General features: G+C 50.7%; 1 protein-coding gene and 1 pseudogene across 1 annotated transcript in view; one reads left to right on the forward strand and one right to left on the reverse strand.

Moving 5' to 3' along the window:
* The window catches only part of LOC126016100 (signal recognition particle subunit SRP72-like), a 190014-nt gene that overhangs the window by 143804 nt on the left and 23675 nt on the right, over positions 1 to 22535 (reverse strand). The window lies entirely within an intron of this gene.
* Positions 2679 to 2858, forward strand: LOC126016827 (uncharacterized; annotated as a pseudogene).

Genomic DNA, 22535 nt, shown 5'->3' on the forward strand with positions numbered 1-22535 from the left:
TAAAAACAAATCTTTCCTGAGATAAACATGAAGAACAGCATTTGGAGACGACTGGTTGGAAAATTCTTGTATGTCTGTGAAATGCAACTCTCAGAAACAAAAATACACCACTAAATTTCTACCTGTCCTTTTTTATCTTCAGTTTAAGACTAGCTAATCTTTTGTTTGGGGAATATATATGATGAGACTTTCTTTTATTTTCTTAAAATAATATCTTTCGGGCCCATAGAGATAGCAACAGCGGTGTTTGCTTTGGCAAGCAGGCAATCCAGTACTGAAGGTGATTGGGTTCAAATCCCGGTGTCCCATATGGTCTCCCGTGCCTGCCAGAGCTATTTCTGAGCAGACAGCCAGGAGTAACCCCTAGCAACACCGTGTGTGGCACAAAAATCAAAAAAAAATTAAAATAAAAAAAAATAAAAAAAATATCTATAGTTAAGGCACCATAAGGTTGTTGGGTTTCAGTTATAAAAATAATAGAAATTGTGTTTTTTCTGATCTGGAGGCTAGCTCTAGCCAGCATGGGTTTGGGGAGACCCCATGTTGAAGGCCTTCTCCCTAACTTGGGTGTGCTGGGGGCCTTGATAGGCCCTCTGCCGTCCCCTCTTCTGCCCCCGGCTACAGGCCTTCCCTGGGTGCCAGCCAAGGTGGCCAGAAATGGTGTGCTGAGATTTGCTTGGTTACACTAAGGTTGTCACTGGCAATTCTTACCAGTTTACATGTGCAAAACCACGTGGGGACTAGTGCCCCTGTGTGCACTGTATATATTAAGAGTATTCCCAATCCTTATGTTTTGTGTATGCAGAATGTCCATTTTGTATTCTGCCCCTTTGCACACCCCTATAAAGCTCATTTTTAGTACTTAACTCTCTCACCCCCAAGCATTAATAACCCACATTACTCTTTTTAACTTCAGTACTGCACAATCCTAATCACATATCAAAGCTGTCCATTGTGTCTAACAACCCCCAGCTATTTCAAAAGACATGAAATGGACACGTGTTTCTTTTTTTTTTAAATTCTTTTATTTAAACAACTTTATTACATACATGATTGTGTTTGGGTTTCAGTCAGGGAAAGAACACCACCCATCACCAGTGCAACATTCTCATCACCAATGTCCCAAATCTCCCTCCTCCCCACCCAATCCTCGCCTGTACTCTAGACAGGCTTTCTATTTCCCTCATACATTCTCATTATTAGGATAGGTCAAAACGTAGTTATTTCTCTAACTAAACTCATCCCTGTTTGTGGTGAGCTTCATGAGGTGAGCTGGAACTTCCAGCTCTTTTCTCTTTTGTGTCTGAAAGTTGTTATTGCAATAATGTCTTTCATTTTTCTTAAAACCCATAGATGAGTGAGACCATTCTGCGTCTTTCTCTCTCTCTCTCTCTCTCTCTCTGACTTATTTCACTCAGCATAATAGATTCCGTGTACATCCCTGTATAGAAAAATTTTATGACTTCATCTCTCCTGACAGCTGCATAATATTCCATTGTGTATATGTACCACAGTTTCTTTAGCCATTCATCTGTTGAAGGGTATCTTGGCCTTTTCCAGAGCCTTGCTATAGTAAATAGTGCTGCAATGAATATAGGTGTAAGGAGGGATTTTTCTATTGTATTTTTGTGTTCCTAGGGTATATTCCTAGGAGTGGTATAGCTGGGTCGTATGGGAGCTCGATTTCCAGTTTTTGGAGGAATCTCCATATTGCTTTCCATAAAGCTTGAACTAGACGGCATTCCCACCAGCAGTGGATAAGAGTTCCTTTCTCTCCACATCCCCGCCAACACTGCTTTTCCTCATTCTTTGTGATGTGTGCCAATCTCTGGGGTGTGAGGTGGTACCTCATAGTTGTTTTGATTTGCATCTCCCTGATGATTAGTGATGTGGAGCATTTTTTCATGTGTCTTTTGGCCATTTGTATTTCTTCTTTGTCAAAGTGTCTGTCCATTTCTTCTTCCCATTTTTTGATGGGATTAGATTTTTTTTCTTGTAAATTTCTGTCAGTGCCTTGTATATTTTGGATATTAGCCCCTTGTCTGATGGGTATTGGGTGAATACTTTCTCCCACTCAGTGGGGGGGCTCTTGTATCCTGGGACGCTATTTCTTTAGAGATGTATAAGCTTCTCAGTTTAATATATTGCCATCTGTTACTCTCTGCTTTCACTTGTTTGGAGGGTGCACTTTCCTCTTTGAAAGTGCCTTTAGTCTCAATGTCCTGGAGTGTTTTACATATGTGTTGTTCTATATATCATATGGTTTCGGGTCTGATATCGAGGTCTTTCATCCATTTGGATTTAACCTTCGTACACGATGTTAGCTGGGTGTCTAAGCGCAATTTTTTGCAAGTTGCTAGCCAGTTTTGCCAATACCAGCTTGCTGAAGAGGCTTTCTTTGCTCCATTTAGGGTTTCTTGCTCCTTTGTCAAAAATCAGGTGATTGTATGTCGGGGGAACATTCTCTGAGTATTCAAGCCTTCCCTGATCTGAGGGCATGTCCTTATTCCAATACCATGCTGTTTTGATAACTATTGCTTTGTAGTCATTTCTTTTGAATATGTATGTTTTTTTTCTCTGACAGCTGTAAGTCTTATTAAATATTCTCTTATACAGTGATGATTCTAACCACTTTATATATTTTCTTCTCTTTGTGAGCTGTTGAATTAGGAATTTTGATCGCTTCTCCACCTTTTGGCTAAGATCAAGTGTAGTATCTGTTCTTATCAGTTCAATAAGGAATTTTGGTGAAAGAGTCCCCCAGTTTAATGCTTATGATTGAACCATGTCATGGGGATTGTTGGACTCATTCTTATGGTCCCCATATATGCCGATAATAGCCACGTGGCATTGTTCCTTGTTTGCATAGGCACATTAAAATGGGAAAATACTATACATACAAATAATATCTTATCTAATAGAGAGGGGAACACATAAATCTTGTAGTGCAATAGGGACCTTACACCCTGAACATCGTCATAATGACCTGGCACAGGCCTCAGAAGAATGCTCATTCTCCATTCACCCCTGAACCAGGGAAGCCATCCACGAAACATCCAAGTTTGTCTATAACATCACCTGGAAGCAATCTTCTACCAGGAAAGACCCTAGCTCTGCTCTGATATCGACCTGCTCAAAAGAGACTTCCCTTAACACTGAGAAGACTTAACAACAACAACGACTTGCTTACAGGACAGGGCTCTCTGCATTGCCCTTTAATTGTGAGGTGAAACTAGAGGACGCTCCACATCCTGACTTCAATGTAGGATATGCAGATTCCAGGATCTTTAATACAGAAACATGAAACCAACAACACAGACTGTGTGAAAAATAAACGTGTTGGCACTACAGATAATGTCTTGGATTGGACAAACTAGCTTTCCTGGAGCCTAGACTTGGTCTTCTGCCAGGAAACTTCAGGGGTAATGTCTCCTTGTATTTAGGCCAAGGTAATTCCTTTCCATGACCCTAATATTTTGGTGGGCCTATGCAAACAATATTTGTCACTCTAACACCGTTTTTTACTGTGCTCCTGTTGACTCTAATCCTTAAAAAAAAAACCACTTTAAACTTTTGAGGTTAACTTAAACTAATATGCATGTGCATAGAAATGTAAAAAAAAATACTATGCCTCTAATATTTAAGGAATTACATGAGTATTATGGCTTTAGATTGCTTTGTGTGTTGCTAAGAAATATTATAATGCATTACAATCTGGGGAATTGAGGGACAAAGTAACTGTACATAGGTTCTGTTTTATCTATCTTAATGTTATTTGGCTGAAAGGTCAAAGCTAAGATATCAACAAGGGACTTCTGAGAATTCTGTTATGGGCTGATTGTCCTTCCAGTGTAACTTTACCTAATTGTCCTCTTTCTTTGCATCCTTGTTCTCATAATTAAAAAAATTAAAAAAATGGCATCAGCCAATATTAAATTTTGCACTTAGTACAATAGCTAAGCTATAAAAGCTCCATTCACATTTTAAAGAGTCTTGGTAAATAAAGTATAAGGTTCATACAGTAAACATTTCACATTTCTAGACCACAGTTTTCCTTCTTGCAATCATTCAATTTGACTTAGGTAGTACAAAAGCATACCTTGAGGATAGTTAATGATCAGTAATGTTTTTTTAAATAAAATTTTATTTAAAAAACAGAATGGGGTTTCCAGGAGAAGAATCCTACAGGAACTGCCGTACCTCAGCACAAGAAAACACAGCCTGGCCAGAGAAAGAGGCTGAGTCACGTCCCACAAAGGACCTATCTAAGGAGATGCTACTCCCCTTTCAGAGTGAATGTCCATTCCCACCCATGCCAACACCCACCCTGTGACAGCCCACGGTGAGGGAAGTCCTAATTGCCATTCCCACCACAGGTGTTCATACAGAGATGTCCCATGGGCTTGGAAGGAAGATTGAATGATAGAAGCCCCGGGGAAGACAGGAAGGTAGCACGGGCCCTGTTTTCCCTCCACCTAGAGATTGAAGGAGATGAACATCCTGGAGTTCCAAAGAAATCCTGCTCAAGACACCCATCTGAGACCAAGGACTTGTTGATAGGCAAGAGAGAACTTCACTTGCCCATCCAGTTCATTGATGCTATCAGGTTCATTCAACACATCTACAACCTCGCCCTTCTTGGGGTCAGGGTCTGTTCTCCAGTCTGACCTCACATCCCGTGGGGTCCCCTGGGGAGATTGGGGAACAACTGAATGGGGTCAACCTCAGGGTGGGGACTGCTTAAGGGGTGTTCTTGGTGCAATCTTCAAGAGGAAATTAGAAAGACCAGATAATGAAGGCCCAGACACTCATAACATACTGTGTGTGATGTGATTGCCACCAAAATCATACCTCGCCTTCATTTGCATACAGGAAACACTTGATGACATCATAAAGCAGTGAATTCTAGTCTCCAGCCTTAAAAGGAGAAGGTGAGAGAATAGAACCAATCATGGATTATATGTTCATGAATGTGGTTGTGTTCCTGATAGTAATACAATTTGAAGGCAGGTAGTTTTTCTACCTTTAAAATCTTCAGGTAAGACACACTTCCCAGATCTGTACTCAGAAGGAAGACCTGAACACATTGCCAGAGCATCTAAGAAGGAGTTAGAGGGAGGTTGCCACTGGACAGCAATGTTCAGTTCCAGTCCTTGGGGCCAATCTTGCTCCCAGAAAACTGTCACCTGAACCTTTCCTTCTCAGTCCCACAATCTCCCACGCCGAGCATGGGTCCCCATCTCACAGCAAACAGGACTCATGGGCCAACCATGGCACACATGACTGGTGAGCTCTCAGCTGCGTGGCCATGTCCTGTCTTCCCTGGGTACCTCTTATCTTGGCACAAGGGCTTCACCACAGGTCATTTCCTATTCAACCTTGAATCACCAACTGGCAACTGCAACACTACTGTGGTTAGCTTCTGGGTGCTGAGTTCAAGAAGGGTGAAACACAGATGCATGTGCATTAAAACAACTTTCTTTGTCCTTCCACAGCAACAGACTTGCTGGAAATTGGAAGCAGGAGTGCTCACGGCAATGTCGGAGGCCTCCTGGGTGAACTAGCCATCAAAAGGTGGTCTAGTCAAACTGAGCAGCCTGGGCAGGTCTGGGAGGATCTGGTGGCACCAAAGAGCTAAGCAAATCCAGCAGAAGTGGTCTGAGAGGTGCGATTGGCACTGGTGGTCTTCGAGTTGCAAGCGGCAATGGCGGTCTTGGACGATCCAGTGGCCTGAGTCTTCTTGGCGGATCTCTAGGCATGGCTGCTCTGAAAGGATCCAGCAGCACGGGTGGTCCCTGTCCCTGTGGACCCAGTGACATCAGCTGTCCCAGTGGCATTCGTGCTCTCAGCAAGGCCGGCAGCAACCAAGGTTCCAGGGAATCTGGCAGCATTGGTGGTCTCAGTGGGGCCAGGATCATTGAAGAGGAATTCTCCAAACAAGGTAAAGCCCCTGGGCTGGGCCACCCCTGATCCCTGAGTCCCTGGGAGACAAGATCAGAGCCTGACCTGTGCTGCCACCAGGTACAAGGTCTAGAGCCATGTCAGGGTTTGTGGAGCGGGTGTGAATGTGGTGGTGCCTCACTTGGCCATGCTGGAGGGTTCTGAGCTCCCCTTGCTGGCCCTTCACGTTGCTCTGTGTGGCAGGACCCATTCTCTAGCCCGGGTGTGCTCCTCCCTGACCACAACACACCTAGGCTGTGGCCGCTTTCCACCCTGCTGGGAAGCCCCACTCCCTGCTCTGCCATGCTTAGCCTGGGCCAGCATCTGTGCGGTATTCCAGTGGTGTGTGGCAGAGCCCATGTGCTTCTGCACCTGGAACAGCGAGTGGGTACAGGGCAAGGGCCACCCACTCCTATGCAAGCACGGTGTTTCCAGGGCTCCTGGCTCTTGCTTCTCACCTCTCTGCAGGTCATGCACGGGCCTCACTCTTATCTCTGTCCTGTGTGCAACCGTGTGTGCTGGGACAAGTGTGCTGTGTTGTGTGCATGACCGAGCCTGGCGTGTGACATAGGTGACTTCAGGTGACATCGCATCTGTGGAGGGTGTGGTTGTGTGGATGTGTGGAGCACATATGCGGGATGCTCCATGTGGTAGTTGTCTGGTGTCTACTATGTTCTTTGTGTGGTCTGGTCGATATGGGCAGTGTGATGGGTTGGGTGACTAGAAAATGGTGCTTGCCTCGTGTGAATGGAGTGGTGTGAAGTTGGGGGTTGACTTGGCTGATGGGAGAGACATGGATGGTGAATGCAATGGGAGTGGTATGAGTGTGGTGTGATGTGTGTGAGTGCATGAGGCTGGATGAATGTGGAGTTGAGATGTGTCGTGCAGTCAGTCACGTACACTGGATGAATGTGTGTGATGTGTGAATGGGGTGTGCTCTCAGTGTATGTCATGATATGCACTAGTACAGACACACAGACATGTTGTCTTAATAGAAACGAATGAGTCCTTGTGTTGGGAGGGGGATGGTGAGGCCTTCTGGGCTCGACCCAGCTCCCGCAGCCCCTATGGTCATGCGGCTCTGAAGGTTGTAGGATGAGGGCGAAGATGTCCACAAAGCAGTCCCATGAAGTTCCAGAAGCCAGCCAGCTTGATTTCACAGTCCCTACCGCCATGCACACGTCCTCACTTGGCATCTCATACAAAGCCTTTTCCTAGCAGCCGCTTCCCTGCTCCTCCTGGGTTTCTCGGCCTCTGTCTCCCTTTCACCTGCCTTGGCCAGGCTTCCTCACTGGCTTCCAGGCTGAACTCCCTTTGGTGATCCTGCTGCTGTTGCTGCTGCTTCTTTGATGATGCTCCATGACTAATGTTGAGTCTGCTGCTGAATCTGCTGGTGATGCCTCTCATGCTCTTCTCTAACTCTCCTAAGTTCTTATGCCCTCTCTCCCCCCTTCATGCAGACTCCTCTCCCCGCCCATCGCAGAAATCGGCTGCTCTGATCATATGTGTGTGTGTGTGTGTGTGTGTGTGTGTGTATCAATTGGGAAAAATAAGAAGTTAAGAGAGGGGGTAACCTCATCTATATAGTAACTTGTGGAAGAAGTAGGAGAGATGTGTGTGGGGTGTGGCACGTGTGCTGAATGTGTATTGGATCTGTGCTGTGAGGTGTGATTGGGGGGCATGAATAGATAAGGTATGCTGTGTGGTATATGGACTGCGTAATATGTGGTGTGTATAATCCTATGCGTTACAGCTGAGGATGTCTGATATGTGGGGTTGACACAGGGATGTGTGGTGAGTTCTGTGTGAATCAGGGGGATACATGTGTGGCATTGTCAGGTGTGAAAGTGGCATGTGGTGTCGTTGAGCATTTGTGTTCTATGTCAATGTGTGCCATGATAGGTGCGTCCTGTTACCATCCACGTGTAAGAGATGTGGGGTGGTCCTGCGTGATGTGTTGTGCGTTTGGCAGGTGCACCGTGTGGTACCTGAGATACGTAGCCTAGGTGGGCATGTCCTCCCTTGCAGGAAATCCCTTCATTTCTCCATGGTGATTTCAATTCCATCTGGATTTCATCCAAGGTCCCCACTAGTGCAGGAGTCACAAGGATTCAATGTCAAGTATCCTTCTAAGACAAATGACCCCTTCCTGTTGGGCCACCCAACACACAGTGCTCAGTCTCCTCTCAACTCGGTGCCATGGGCCACGGGGTGGAAGGGTGGAACATGGGCCTCCTCGACCCTACCTAGGCTCATGGACCGTGCCAGTGCCCAACACCCAGCCGGCCATATCCTGATGACTCTGTCTTCTTGCCCAATCTGTCCTGCTCCATCCCTGGCCAACTAGGTCCCCATCCCAGCCTCTCAGTGATGGCACCTCCTTGCCTTTCTGGATCTTTCTCCTCTCAGGTCAGGCATGTGCCGACACACAGACACGTGTGTACATAGACAAAGTCACCCCCAGGCATGAAATTCTAAAGGCACAGACATGTGTACACACATACTGGATAGGCATACATCCAGTCACACACGAACTGTGTATAGATACACAATCACCACACACACACACACACGAGTTCTGGATTCCTGGCATCTCCTTTACCCCTTCACAGGAATTGGTCATGGGAATTGGGCAGTTATGCACCCCAGCGCAAACCCTGCTGAGCGCCAAGACAGCCAAGCAGCCCTGACAGCCACAGTTCATGCACTGAAGCACTTCTGCTCACTTTCCAAATTGTCATGTACCACCCAAAGTACTTGTCCTTCTCCTTGGAGCACCCATGGGAGCCCCTCGAGCCCTTACCTGCCTTGGTGCCCTCGCCGCAAACTGGCAGGCACTAACCTACACAGTCATCCTCATTCTGCCCCTCACACCCTACACAAATACCTTGGGACCCATTTCGCTGCATCCTCCAGAGCATCAGCAGGATCTATTGCTGTCCTTGAACCCCAGCGGCAGCCCACAGGTGAGCCAGCTAGAGCTGTGTCTCAGGCCCATTGCCAGTTGGGATGGCAGGTCTACACCGAGGATGGTAAACGATCGATTTGCTCTCCTCGAATGGTCAGGTGTCTATTCTGAGGGAAGTGAAGCAGCAAATTAAGGGCCCCATGAATGTAATCAAAGCATGCCAATCTTCTCTGTCCTTCCACAGCTGCAATCGTGCTTGAGATGGGCAGAGCTGGAGCCTCTACTGCTTTGCGAGACGGCACTAATGAGGGTGGCAGCATCCCAGAAAGCAGCAGTGGTATTGGCGGCATCCCAGTCACTGGCAACAAAGGCGGTGGCCTAGGCAGCAATCCTGCTGATGGTGGCTGCATTAGCAGCAGTGGCAGCATAAGAAGTGGCATCGGCGAGGGCACCAGCAGAAAAGGAACCACAGGCTGTAGTAACATTCAAAAGGGCAACACGGTGCAGGGCGTTGGCAGAGGCGGCAGCAGCCTTCCTGTTGACCTCAGAAGCTGGATGCGCCATTTGGGGGATCTCAGCGTGCCCCAAGACACAGGTCAAGTCACCACGACCAGCAGTATCGGTAGCAGACCAAGCACCAGCCAATCAACTACCACTGGTACTGTCAGTGGGCCTGGCAGTAAGGAGTGGTCTGGCGCGGTGGCGGTGGACTCCTAGGCTCCAAGAACTCCGGTTATCTATCCATCAAGGGTGGGCTCGGCAAACCGTGCAGCCTAGGCGGTCTCAGAGGATCCGGTGGCACCAGAGAGGTCAGTGGATTCAGCAGCAGTGGCCTCAGAGGTGCCAGCGGCACCAGTGGGTCTCAGAGGTGCCAGCGGCATCGGAGGTCTTGGACGATCCAGTGGCCTGGGTGTTCTTGGCGGATCTCTAGGCATGGCTGCTCTGAAAGGATCCAGCAGCACGGGTAGGTCCCTCTCCCTGTGGACCCAGTGACATCAGCCGTCCCAGTGGCACCAGTGCTCTCAGCAAGGCCGGCAGCATCCAAGGTTCCAGCGAATCTGGCAACATTGGTGGACTCAGCGGGCCCGGGCCCACTGAAGACGAATTCTCCAAACAAGGTAAAGCTGGGCCACCCCTGACCCCTGAGTCCCTGGGAGACAGGGTCAGAGCCTGACCTGTGCTGCCACCAGGTACAAGGTCTGGAGACATGTCAGTGTTTGTGGAGTGGGTGTGAATGTGGTGGTGCCTCGCCTTGGCCATGCTGGAGGGTTCTGAGCTCCCCTTGCTTTCCCTTCACCGTTGGCCCCGTGTGGCAGGACCCATTCTCTAGCCCGGGTGTGCTCCTCCCTGACCACAACATACCTAGGCTGTGGCCGCTTTCCACCCTGCCGGGCAGCACCACTCCCTGCTCTGCCATGCTTAGCCTGGGCCAGCATCTGTGCGGGTATTCCAGTGGTGTGTGGCAGAGCCATGTGCTTCTGCACCTGGAACAGCGAGTGGGCAGAGGGCAAGGGCCACCCACTCCTATGCAAGCACGGTGTTTCCAGGGCTCCTGGCTCTTGCTTCTCACCTCTCTGCAGGTCATGCACGGGCCTCACTCTTATCTCTGTCCTGTGTGCAACCGTGTGTGCTAGGGACACGTGTGGTGTGTGGTGTGCATGACCCGAGCCTGGCGTGTGATATAGGTGACTTCAGGTGACATCGCATCTGTGGAGGGTGTGGTTGTGTGGATGTGTGGAGCACATATGCTGGATGTTCCATGTGTAGTTGTCTGGTGTCTACTACGTTCTTTGTGTGGTCTGGTCGATATGGGCAGTGTGATGGGTGGGTGACTAGAAAATGGTGCTTGCCTATGTGAATGGAGTGGTGTGAAGTTGGGTGTTGACGTGACTGATGGGAGAGACATGGATGGTGAATGCAATGGGAGTGGTATGAGTGTGGTGTGATGTGTGTGAGTGCATGAGGTTGTATGAATGTGGAGTTGAGATGTGTCGTGCAGTCAGTCACGTACACTAGATGAATGTGTGTGATGTGTGAATGTGGTGTGCTCTCAGTGTGTGTCATGATATGCACTAGTACAGACACACAGACATGTTGTCTTAATAGAAACGAATGAGTCCTTGTGTTGGGAGGGGGATGGTGAGGCCTTCTGGGCTCGACCCAGCTCCCGCAGCCCCTATGATCATGCGGCTCTGAAGGTTGTAGGATGAGGGCGAAGATGTCCACAAAGCAGCCCCATGAAGTTCCAGAAGCCAGCCAGCTTGATTTCACAGTCCCTACCCCATGCACACATCCTCACTTGGCCTCTCATACTAAGCCTTTTCCTAGCAGCCGCTTCCCTGCTCCTTCTGGGTTTCTCGGCCTCTGTCTCCCTTTCACCTGCCTTGGCCAGGCTTCCTCACTGGCTTCCAGACTGAATAACTCCCTTTGGTGATCCTGCTGCTGTTGCTGCTGCTTCTTTGATGATGCTCCATGACTAATGTTGAGTCTGCTGCTGAATCTGCTAGTGATGCCTCTCATGATCTTCTCTCTCTAACTCTCCTAAGTTCTTTATGCCCTCTCTCCCCCCCTCCATGCAGACTCCCTCTCCCTGCCCATCACAGGAATCGGCTGCTCTGATCATATGTGTGTGTGTGTGTGTGTGTGTGTGTGTGTCTAATCAGGTGGGGAGGAATAAGAAGTTAAGGGAGGGAGGTAACCTCATCTATATAGTAACTTGTGGAAGAAGTCTGAGAGATGTGTGTGGGGTGTGGCATGTGTGCTGAATGTGTGTTGGATCTGTGCTGTGATGTGTGATTGGGGGGTGTGAATAGATAAGGTATGCTGTGTGGTATATGGACTGTGTAATATGTGGTGTGTATAATCATATGTGTTACAGCTGAGGATGTCTGATATGTGGGGTTGACAGAGGGATGTGTGGTGAGTTCTGTGCGAATCAGGGGACATGTGTGTGGAATTGTCAGGTGTGAAAGTGGCATGCTGGTGTCGTTGAGCATTTTGTGTTCTATGTCAATGTGTGCCATGATAGGTGCATCCTGTTTACAGTCCACGTGTAAGAGATGTGGGGTGGTCGTGCGTGATGTGTTGTGTGTTTTGCAGGTACACCGTGTGGTACCTGAGATGCGTAGCCTAGGTGGGCATGTCCTCCCTTGCAGGAATTCCCTTCATTTCTCCATGGTGATTTTCAATTCCATCTGGATTTCATCCAAGGTCCCCACTAGTGCAGGAGTCACAAGGATTCAATGTCAAGTATCCATCTAGACAAATGACCCCTTCCTGTTGGGCCACCCAACCACACAGTGCTCATTCTTCTCTCAACTTGGTGCCGTGGGCCACGGGGTGGAAGGGGTGGGGAGCATGGGCCTCCTCGTACCTACCTAGGCACATGGACCCTGCCAGTGCCCAATACCCAGCCGGCCATATCCTGATGACTTTGTCTTCTTAACAATCTGTCCTGCTCGATCCCTGGCCAACTAGGCCCCCGTCCCAGCCTCTCGGTGCTGGCACCTCCTTGCACAGACACGTGTGTACATAGACACAGTCACCCCAGGCATGAAATTCTAAAGGCACAGACATGTATACACACATACTGAATAGGCATATATCCAGTCACACACGAACTGTGTATATACACACACACACACACACACACACACACACACGAGTTCTGGATTCCTGGCATCTCCTTTACCCCTTCACAGGAATTGGGCATGGGGAATTGGGCAGTTATGCACCCCAGCGCAACCCTGCTGTGCGCCAAGACAGCCAAGCAGCCCTGACAGCCAAAGTTTATGCACTGAATCCCTTCTGCTCACTTTCCAAATTGTCATGTACCACCCAAAGTCCTTGTCCTTCTCTCTGGAGCACCCATGGGAGCCCCTCGAGCCCCTCACCTGCCTTGGTGCCCTCGCCGCAAACTGGCAGGCACTAACCTACGCAGTCATCCTCGTCCTGCCCTCACACTCTACACAAATACTTTGGGACCCCTTTTGCTGCATCCTCCAGAGCATCAGCAGGATCTATTGCTGTCCTTGGGCCCAGCAGCAGCCCACAGGTGAGCCAGCTAGAGCTGTGGCACAAGACCATTGCCAGTTGGGTTGGCAGATCTACACCAGGATGGTAAACGATCGATTTGCTCTCCCGATATGGTCAGGTGTCTATTCTGAGGGAAGTGAAGCAGCAAATTAAGGGGCCCCATGAATGTAATCAAAGCATGCCAATCTTCTCTGTCCTTCCACAGCTGCAATCGTGCTTGAGATGGGCAGAGCTGGAGCCTCTACTGCTTTGCGAGACGGCACTAATGAGGGTGGCAGCATCCCAGAGAGCAGTAGTGGTATTGGCGGCATCCCAGTCACTGGCAATGAAGGCGGTGGCCTAGGCACCAGTCCTGCTGATGGTGGCTGCATTAGCAGCAGTGGCAGCATAGGAAGTGGCATCGGCGAGGGCACTAGCAGAAAAGGAACCACAGGCTGGAGTAACATTCAAAAGGGCAACACGGTGCAGGGCGTTGGCAGAGGCGGCAGCAGCCTTCCTGTTGACCTCAGAAGTTGGATGCGCCATTTGGGGGATCTCAGCGTGCCCCAAGACACAGGTCAAGTCACCACGACCAGCAGTATCGGTAGCAGACCAAGCACCAGTCAAACTACTACCATTGGTACTGTCAGTGGACCTGGCAGTAGGAGTGGTCTGGGCGGTGGCGGTGGACTCCTAGGCTCCAAGAACTCCGGTTATCTATCCATCAAGGGTGGGCTCGGCAAACCGTGCAGGCCTAGGCGGTCTCGGAGGATCCGGTGGCACCAGAGAGGTCAGTGGATTCAGCAGCAGTGGCCTCAGAGGTGCCAGTCGGCACCCAGTGTCTCAGAGGTGCCAGCAGCATCGGAGGTCTTGGACGATCCAGTGGCCTGGGTGTTCTTGGCGGATCTCTAGGCATGGCTGTTCTGAAAGGATCCAGCAGCACGGGTGGTCCCTGTCCCTGTGGACCAAGTGACATCAGCCGTCCCAGTGGCATCTGTGCTCTCAGCAAGGCCAGCAGCATCCAAGGTTCCAGCGAATCTGGCAACATTGGTGGACTCAGCGGACCCAGGCTCACTGAAGAGGAATTCTCCAAACAAGGTAAAGCCCCTCGGGCTGGGCCACCCCTGATCCCTGAGTCCCTGGGAGACAAGATCAGAGCCTGACCTGTGCTGCCACCAGGTACAAGGTCTAGAGCCATGTCAGGATTTGTGGAGCGGGTGTGAATGTGGCTGGTGCCTCACCTTTGGCCATGCTGGAGGGTTCTGAGCTCCCCTTGCTGGCCCTTCACCTGTTGCTCCTGTGTGGCAGGACCCATTCTCTAGCCCGGGTGTGCTCCTCCCTGACCACAACACACCTAGGCTGTGGCCGCTTTCCACCCTGCCGGGCAGCACCACTCCCTGCTCTGCCATGCTTAGCCTGGGCCAGCATCTGTGCGGAATTCCAGTGGTGTGTGGCAGAGCCCATGTGCTTCTGCACCTGGAACAGCGAGTGGGCAGGAGGCAAGGGCCACCCACTCCTATGCAAGCACGGTGTTTCCAGGGCTCCTGGCTCTTGCTTCTCACCTCTCTGCAGGTCATGCACGGGCCTCACTCTTATCTCTGTCCTGTGTGCAACCGTGTGTGCTAGGGACAAGTGTGCTGTGTGTGTGCATGACCCGAGCCTGGCGTGTGACATAGGTGACTTCAGGTGACATCGCATCTGTGGAGGGTGTGGTTGTGTGGATGTGTGGAGCACATATTCTGGATGCTCCATGTGGTAGTAGTCTGGTGTCTACTATGTTCTTTGTGTGGTCTGGTCGATATGGGCAGTGTGATGGGTGGGTGACTAGAAAATGGTGCTTGCCTCGTGTGAATGGAGTGGTGTGAAGTTGGGGGTTGACTTGGCTGATGGGAGAGACATGGATGGTGAATGCAATAGGAGTGGTATGAGTGTGGTGTGATGTGCTGTGAGTGCATGAGGCTGGATGAATGTGGAGTTGAGATGTGTGTGCAGTCAGTCATGTACACTGGATGAATGTGTGTGATGTGTGAATGGGGTGTGCTCTCAGTGTGTGTCATGATATGCACTAGTACAGACACACAGATATGTTGTCTTAATAGAAACGAATGAGTCCATGTGTTGGGAGGGGGATGGTGAGGCCTTCTGGGCTCGACCCAGTTCCCGCAGCCCCTATGGTCATGCGGCTCTGAAGGTTGTAGGATGAGGGCGAAGATGTCCACAAAGCAGTCCATGAAGTTCCAGAAGCCAGCCAGCTTGATTTCACAGTCCCTACCGCCATGCACACGTCCTCACTTGGCATCTCATACCAAAGCCTTTTCCTAGCAGCCGCTTCCCTGCTCCTCCTGGGTTTCTCGGTCTCTGTCTCCATTTCACCTGCCTTGGCCAGGCTTCCTCACTGGCTTCCAGGCTGAACTCCCTTTGGTGATCCTGCTGCTGTTGCTGCTGCTTCTTTGATGATGCTCCATGGACTAATGTTGAGTCTGCTGCTGAATCTGCTGGTGATGCCTCTCATGCTCTTCTCTAACTCTCCTAAGTTCTTATGCCCTCTCTCCCCCCTTCATGCAGACTCCTCTCCCCGCCCATCGCAGAAATCGGCTGCTCTGATCATATGTGTGTGTGTGTGTGTGTGTGTGTGTGTGTGTATCAATTGGGAAAAATAAGAAGTTAAGAGAGGGGGTAACCTCATCTATATAGTAACTTGTGGAAGAAGTAGGAGAGATGTGTGTGGGGTGTGGCACGTGTGCTGAATGTGTATTGGATCTGTGCTGTGAGGTGTGATTGGGGGGCATGAATAGATAAGGTATGCTGTGTGGTATATGGACTGCGTAATATGTGGTGTGTATAATCCTATGCGTTACAGCTGAGGATGTCTGATATGTGGGGTTGACACAGGGATGTGTGGTGAGTTCTGTGTGAATCAGGGGGATACATGTGTGGCATTGTCAGGTGTGAAAGTGGCATGTGGTGTCGTTGAGCATTTGTGTTCTATGTCAATGTGTGCCATGATAGGTGCGTCCTGTTACCATCCACGTGTAAGAGATGTGGGGTGGTCCTGCGTGATGTGTTGTGCGTTTGGCAGGTTCACCATGTGGTACCTGAGATGCGTAGCCTAGGTGGGCATGTCCTCCCTTGCAGGAATTCCCTTCATTTCTCCATGGTGATTTCAATTCCATCTGGATTTCATCCAAGGTCCCCACTAGTGCAGGAGTCACAAGGATTCAATGTCAAGTATCCTTCTAAGACAAATGACCCCTTCCTGTTGGGCCACCCAACACACAGTGCTCAGTCTCCTCTCAACTCGGTGCCATGGGCCACGGGGTGGAAGGGGTGGAACATGGGCCTCCTCGACCCTACTAGGCTCATGGACCCTGCAAGTGCCCAACACCAGCCGGCCATATCCTGATGACTCTGTCTTCTTGCCCAATCTGTCCTGCTCCATCCTGGCCAACTAGGTCCCCATCCCAGCCTCTCAGTGATGGCACCTCCTTGCCTTTCCTGGATCTTTCTCCTCTCAGGTCAGGCATGTGCCGACACACAGACACGTGTGTACATAGACACAAGTCACCCCCAGGCATGAAATTCTAAAGGCACAGACATGTGTACACACATACTGGATAGGCATACATCCAGTCACACACGAACTGCGTATAGATACACAATCACACACACACACACACACACACACACACACGAGTTCTGGATTCCTGGCATCTCCTTTACCCCTTCACAGGAATTGGGCATGGGGAATTGGGCAGTTATGCACCCCAGCGCAACCCTGCTGAGCGCCAAGACAGCCAAGCAGCCCTGACAGCCACAGTTCATGCACTGAATCACTTCTGCTCACTTTCCAAATTGTCATGTACCACCCAAAGTCCTTGTCCTTCTCCCTTGGAGCACCCATGGGAGCCCCTCGAGCCCTTACCTGCCTTGGTGCCCTCGCCGCAAACTGGCAGGCACTAACCTACACAGTCATCCTCATTCTGCCCCTCACACCCTACACAAATACCTTGGGACCCATTTCGCTGCATCCTCCAGAGCATCAGCAGGATCTCTTGCTGTCCTTGAACCCCAGCGGCAGCCCACAGGTGAGCCAGCTAGAGCTGTGTCTCAGGCCCATTGCCAGTTGGGATGGCAGGTCTACACCAGGATGGTAAACGATCGATTTGCTCTCCCGAATGGTCAGGTGTCTATTCTGAGGGAAGTGAAGCAGCAAATTAAGGGCCCCAGGAATGTAATCAAAGCATGCCAATCTTCTCTGTCCTTCCACAGCTGCAATCGTGCTTGAGATGGGCAGAGCTGGAGCCTCTACTGCTTTGCGAGACGGCACTAATGAGGGTGGCAGCATCCCAGAGAGCAGCAGTGGTATTGGCGGCATCCCAGTCACTGGCAATGAAGGCGGTGGCCTAGGCACCAGTCCTGCTGATGGTGGCTGCATTAGCAGCAGTGGCAGCATAAGAAGCGGCAATCGGCGAGGGCACTAGCAGAAAAGGAACCACAGGCTGTAGTAACATTCAAAAGGGCGACAGGGTGCAGGGCGTTGGCAGAGGCGGCAGCAGCCTTCCTGTTGACCTCAGAAGTTGGATGAGCCATTTGGGGGATCTCAGCGTGCCCCAAGACACAGGTCAAGTCACCACGACCAGCAGTATCGTTAGCAGACCAAGCACCAGCCAATCAACTACCACTGGTACTGTCAGTGGGCCTGGCAGTAAAAGTGGTCTGCGCGGTGGCGGTGGACTCCTGGGCTCCAAGAACTCCGGTTATCTATCCATCAAGGGTGGGCTCGGCAAACCGTGCAGCCTAGGCGGTCTCGGAGGATCCGGTGGCACCAGAGAGGTCAGTGGATTCAGCAGCAGTGGCCTCAGAGGTGCCAGCGGCACCAGTGGTCTCAGAGGTGCCAGCGGCATCGGAGGTCTTGGACGATCCAGTGGCCTGGGTGTTCTTGGCGGATCTCTAGGCATGGCTGCTCTGAAAGGATCCAGCAGCACGGGTAGTCCCTCTCCCTGTGGACCCAGTGACATCAGCCGTCCCAGTGGCACCAGTGCTCTCAGCAAGGCCGGCAGCATCCAAGGTTCCAGCGAATCTGGCAGCATTGGTGGACTCAGCGGGCCCGGGCCCACTGAAGAGGAATTCTCCAAACAAGGTAAAGCCCCTGGGCTGGGCCACCCCTGACCCGTGAGTCCCTGGGAGACGGGGTCAGAGCCTGACCTGTGCTGCCACCAGGTACAAGGTCTAGAGCCATGTCAGGGTTTGTGGAGCGGGTGTGAATGTGGTGGTGCCTCGCCTTGGCCATGCTGGAGGGTTCTGAGCTCCCCTTGCTTGCCCTTCACCGTTGGCCCCGTGTGGCAGGACCCATTCTCTAGCCCGGGTGTGCTCCTCCCTGACCACAACATACCTAGGCTGTGGCCGCTTTCCACCCTGCCGGGCAGCACCACTCCCTGCTCTGCCATGCTTAGCCTGGGCCAGCATCTGCGTGGTATTCCAGTGGTGTGTGGCAGAGTCCATGTGCATCTGCCCCTGGAACAGTGAGTGGGCATAGGGCAAGGGCCACCCACTCCTATGCAAGCACGGTGTTTCCAGGGCTCCTGGCTCTTGCTGCTCACCTCTCTTCAGGTCATGCACGGGTTCACTCTTATCTCTGTCCTGTGTGCAACCGTGTGTGCTAGGATACGTGTGGTGTGTGGTGTGCATGACCCAGCGTGGCGTGTGATATAGGTGACTTCAGGTGACATCGCATCTGTGGAGGGTGTGGTTGTGTGGATGTGTGGAGCACATATTCTGGATGTTCCATGTGTAGTTGTCTGGTGTCTACTACGTTCTTTGTGTGGTCTGGTTGATATGGGCAGTGTGATGGGTGACTAGAAAATGGTGCTTGCCTAGTTTGAATGGAGTGGTGTGAAGTTGGGGGTTGACGTGACTGATGGGAGAGACATGGATGGTGAATGCAATGGGAGTGGTATGAGTGTGGTGTGATGTGTGTGAGTGCATGAGGTTGGATGAATGTGGAGTTGAGATGTGTCGTGCAGTCAGTCACGTACACTAGATGAATGTGTGTGATGTGTGAATGTGGTGTGCTCTCAGTGTGTGTCATGATATGCACTACTACAGATACACAGACATGTTGTCTTAATTGAAACGAATGAGTCGTTGTTTTGGGAGGGGGATGGTGAGGCCTTCTGGGCTTGACCCAGCTCCTGCAGCCCCTATGGTCTGGTGGCTCTGAAGGTTGTAGGATGAGGGCAGAGATGTCCACAAAGCAGTCCCATGAAGTTCCAGGAGCCAGCCAGCTTGATTTCTCAGTCCCTACCGCCATGCAGACATCCTCACTTGGCCTCTCATACTAAGCCTTTTCCTAGCAGCCACTTCCCTGCTCCTCCTGGCTTTCTCGGCCTCTGTCTCCCTTTCAACTTCCTTGGCCAGGCTTCCTCACTGGCTTCCAGGCTGACTAACTCCCTTTGCTGATCCTGCTGCTGTTGCTGCTGCTTCTTTGATGATGCTCCATGACTAATGTTGAGTCTGCTGCTGAATCTGCTGGTGATGCCTCTCATGCTCTTCTCTCTCTAACTCTCCTATGTTCTTATGCCCTCTCTCCCCCCATCCAGGCAAGACTCCTCTCCCCGCCCATCGCAGGAATCGGCTGCTCTGATCATATGTGTGTGTGTGTGTGTTTGTGTGTGTGTCTAATCAGTTGGGATGAATAAGAAGTTAAGGGAGGGGGTAACCTCATCTATATAGTAACTGTGGAAGAAGTAGGAGAGATGTGTGTGGGGTGTGGCACGTGTGCTGAATGTGTGTTGGTTCTGTGCTGTGATGTGTGATTGGCGGGGTGTGAATAGCTAAGGTATGCTGTGTGGTATATGGACTGCGTAATATGTGGTGTGTATAATCAAATGTGTTACAGCTGAGGATGTCTGATATGTGGGGTTGACAGAGGGATGTGTGGTGAGTTCTGTGCGAATCAGGGGGACATGTGTGTGGAATTGTCAGGTGTGAATGTGGCATGCAGTGTCGTTGAGCTTTTTTGTTCTATGTCAATGTGTGCCATGATAGGTGCATCCTGTTTAGCATCCATGTGTAAGAGATGTGGGGTGGTCGTGCGTGATGTGTTGTGTGTTTGGCAGGTACACCGTGTGGTACCTGAGATGCGTAGCCTAGGTGGGCATGTCCTCCCTTGCAGGAAATCTCTTCATTTCTCCATGGTGATTTCAATTCCATCTGGATTTCTCCCAAGGTCCTCACTGGGGCAGGAGCCACAGGGGTCACTGTCAACTATCCTTCCTAAACAAATGACCCCTTTCTGATGGGCCACCCAACACACAGTGCTCAGTGATCTCTCACTTAGGTGCTTTGGCCACAGCGGTTAAGGGGTGGACATGGGCCTTCTCAACCCTACCTAGGCATATGGACCCTGCAGTGCCCAGCACTCAACAGTCCATATCTTGATAATTCTGTCCTCTTGTCCCCTCTGTCCTGCTCCATCCCTAGCCAACTAGGTCCCCATCCCAGCCTCTCGGTGCTGGCACCTCCTTGCCTTTCTGGACCTTTCTCCTCTTGGGTCAGGCTTTCATTTGTGACTGGTGGGTTCAGTTTGGCTTTGAGATGGAGTGACTGTCACCAGCTGATCTTGTTTGCCCTTCATGCCACTTGCGTGATACCCCCTTATCTGAAGATATATGTTCCTTGAGATGGACCAGAATCCAGGGGCTGGGGACGTAGGTGGGTCTGAAGTGGGAGCACTTGCCTGACCCATGGGAGCTCCTGAGTTTGACCTCCCACACCAAGGCCTGCCAATCCATAGACCCAGTGCACTAAGTGTCCAAGGCACCAGTGATTGGCCCTAGTAGATGGAGCCCATCATGGTGCTTAAGGGTTTCCTTGTTTTCTCCCACAGGCCAGACTCATTTTAATAGTGACCAACATAAGCCCTCTGTTTGGGAGAAAATCTGGAAGAAATTATCAAAATCCACAGGAAAATTAGCCTTTCCTGAGGCTTTTCCTAGTGGGCAGAGGTCAGAGGTGACCCTACTTTCCCGTGAGTGCTCCCTGAGCACTGACCCTTGGGTCATCTGGAAGACATTGTCAGGTGGGGCTCAAGGCTCCTGCCCAGCGTCAGTCTCACTGCAACTCTGCACACAGAGGCCAGTCCTGGATCTCAAATGCTTCGGGGTTCGTGTGGGTCCAGGCTTCTTCCTGATTCTTCCTGCTTCCTGCCTGTCTCCCAGACAAACGTTATTTAGAGCTCAGAGTCCAGAGGCGTCCTGGGACTCCCATGCCATACCTTCTTGCTGGTGAACTCTGGTGAACGCAGTAGAACTCTACGTTGTCTTTCCTAGCACAAAGTCTATACCACAGCTCCCTTCCCTCTTCCATTAGGAACCAATCGCAAACGGCAGTAACATCAGCGTGGTCGGCTCCTGTGTGCTTAGTGGCTAGTAGGGAGACAATCAGATGTTAGTGCATTTAATCCCATCCGTAGACATACAGCCACAAAGACTTGCTTATGCAAATAGCTACACTTGCACATAAATACAGTCACACTGAGACACAATGATCATAGAGCTATGACACATGTGCAGAGATACAGTCATAGTCACATCCAGAATCTGCAGAGGCACACTATCTCGTACAACCACCCAGAAACGTGCTTGGGTCACTGGCCTCTGTCTTCTCTCTTCACAGGACCGGTGTGGGTGTGGGTGGTTATGCACCCAGCTCATCCCTACTCTGTCCCCATGGCAGCCAGCCTAGAGAGCCACACTCCATGCATTGGTTCTCTTCTCCCCAGCTTCCCAACTGCCACTTGCCCCAAGAATACTTGTGTGTGTGTTCTTGCTCGGGTGCCCTTGCAGCCCAGTGAAGCCTTCTGTCAGGCACCAGGCTGCCCAGGTCTTTTCCCGCTACCCCTCCCACCCCACTTGAGCCCCTGGGGACTCCTTCAGCCCCACCCCACAGAGCTCAGTAGAACTCTGCTGTCCTTGGGTCTCAGATCTAGACCTGTGGGGAGAGGTATGGCCCAGACCTATTTCCAGCTGGCTGGTAGAGACACACCAGGACAGCCACAGCGGTTCTCCAGGCCAGGTGGCTCAACTGCACATTTGTTGCCTGGGGACAGCCCAGTTCCCTTTCAGAGGGAACGGGAAGATGGAAGTCAAGGGCCCCACCAGTGTAACCAAAGCCTGCCTATTTTCCCTGTTCCTCCCCAGAGGCGAGTATGGCGGAGAAAGCACAGCACTGAGGACCACCACGAAGTGCCCCTGCTGAAAGCGGCTCTGAGATGATAGACCCAGCAGCCAGTGCCACGCAATACAATTTTAATTGTTTCCTGCTCTAGACTGAGCATTTAATGCTCTAGCCGGGGCCTATAAAACACACTTTAAACCCAATTCTGAGCCTTGGTAGTGGGTGTTTCAGGCTTTGCGAATCATGCACTCCGCTTGGCCACTTCATGTGATTTGTTCAAGCTGCCATAAATGACACATCCACTCATGAATGTGGCTCTGTTCCAATAAAACTTTATTTAAACACCTGGAGCTATGAGTTGGGCATGGTTTTCACTTGTGAAATACTGTTCTTTTGACACTTTCCACCTAAAATTTCCAAATGCAAAAACCATTCTAAATTCTCAGACAAAATCAGGTGGCAGTAGAGATTCAAAACCTATCTGCAGTCTGGTCTT

Source organism: Suncus etruscus, chromosome 8 (assembly GCF_024139225.1).
Source record: "Suncus etruscus isolate mSunEtr1 chromosome 8, mSunEtr1.pri.cur, whole genome shotgun sequence".
NCBI lineage: Eukaryota > Metazoa > Chordata > Mammalia > Eulipotyphla > Soricidae > Suncus > Suncus etruscus.